The sequence below is a fragment of the Hibiscus syriacus genome, unplaced genomic scaffold (assembly GCF_006381635.1).
Source record: "Hibiscus syriacus cultivar Baekdansim isolate YM2019G1 unplaced genomic scaffold, ASM638163v2 tig00116962_pilon, whole genome shotgun sequence".
NCBI lineage: Eukaryota > Viridiplantae > Streptophyta > Magnoliopsida > Malvales > Malvaceae > Hibiscus > Hibiscus syriacus.
Window position 1 is genome coordinate 8,027,303 of NW_024063488.1, and position 1,773 is coordinate 8,029,075.

Below are 1,773 nucleotides of genomic sequence, written 5' to 3' on the forward strand. Positions count from 1 at the left end.
CCAAAAATAAAGATAAATCAGTAATATCCAATCGAAAAATAAGGAGTAAATAATAATAAATATATGCAATATAAAACACTCATCAACCCACACTTTTCCTTTAAATCTCAAAACACTTTGCTGATAATCCAATGCTAAGATTGAGGATTTACTGTAATAGCTGTAATAATCTTTTGAGCTAATTCATCATCCAAGTAACTTGCTTCAATATCCTGGACCCACTGAGGTACAATAGCCATTGCTGAAATTTGGAGCAGTATGCTTCCCTTTTCTGTATTGTATTACATAGTCAAGTCTCAAAAGTTTAATTAATTTTTTCTTTTGGATTACAGTAGTTAATTTTTGCTCCAATAGATGTGTAAGGTGTTCATGATCAGTTTTGATGACAAAGGGTCTGCCCTCCAAGTAGTGTCTACATTTTGTGACCGCTAGTAAAATTGCCAAGTATTCCTTCTCATAGATGGATAAATCCACATGTTTTGGTCCCAAAGCTTTGTTGTGGTAGGCAATATGTCAACCTTGTTGTGATAAGACAACTCCAATTCCCCTTAAGCTAGCATCTGTTTCCTAAACAAATTCATTAGAAAAATTAAGTAAAGCTAAAATAGGGGCCTTACACATGGCTTCTTTGAGTAAAAAGAAAGCTTCCTTAGCCTCCTTTGTCAATTGATATTTTTCCTTTTTTATCATATTTGTTAGAGGTTTGCTTATTTCTCCATATCCTTTAATGAACTTCCTATAGTATCATGTTAAGCCCAAAAAAATCCCTCAAGGATTTAATGTTAGTAGGCAACTTCCAGTTCTGCATAGCTTCTATCTTTGCAGGATTTGTAGTCATACCCTCAGCTGAAATTATATGACCTGGATATTCCACTGTTTTTTGTCCAAAAAAACATTTCTTCCTTCTAGCATACTGATGTCGTTGTAGCAGTTTGAAAGCCACTTGTAAATGTTGAATATGATCCTCCAAGGTAGGGCTGTAAACTAAAATGCCGTAAAAAATACCAAGACAAAATTTCTTAAGTATGGACCAAAAACTTCATTCACTAGGGTCTGAAAGGTGGCTGGGGAATTAGTGAGCCCAAAGGGAATCACCTTAAACTCTTAATGTCCATGGTGAGTTTTAAATGTTGTTTTAGGCACATCGTCCTCCCTAATTCTGATTTGCAATGTAATCAGATCTAAGATCAATCTTAGACTAATATTTAGCCCCTGTTAATTCATCCAATAGGTCTTCCATAATAGGTATGAAATTTGTCCTTCACCGTGATGTTGTTTAGTTTTCTATAATCCACACTAAACCTCCAACTGTCATCTTTCTTCTTAACCAAAAGACAAGGAGATGCAAAAGGGCTCTTATTATGCTGTATACTAGATGATGCCAACATCTCAATAATTTGCTTCTCAACTTCTCTTTTTGGTGGTAAGGGAACCTATATGGCATGTTAACAGGCTGTGCATTAGGCTGTAAGAATGGTGTTTTCATGACTTCGAATTGGTGGTAGTCCTATAGGATCCTAAAAAATCCTGCATGTTTAACCAATAGTTCTTGTAGGGCTGGAGGAGGTTCACTGTCAGTTTCCTCTTTAACACTTAAAAAGAAATTTCTCCCATTATTTTGCATCCTTTGCTGCTAATTTTTGTAACTTTGCCCATAAATCATCCTAATGGAAGGATTTAATTGTCCCCTTAGAGCATTATTTCCTTGTTATCCTTTTTAAATGTCAACATCATCACATTGAGGTCCATTAATATTGGTTGTATTTTTTTCAT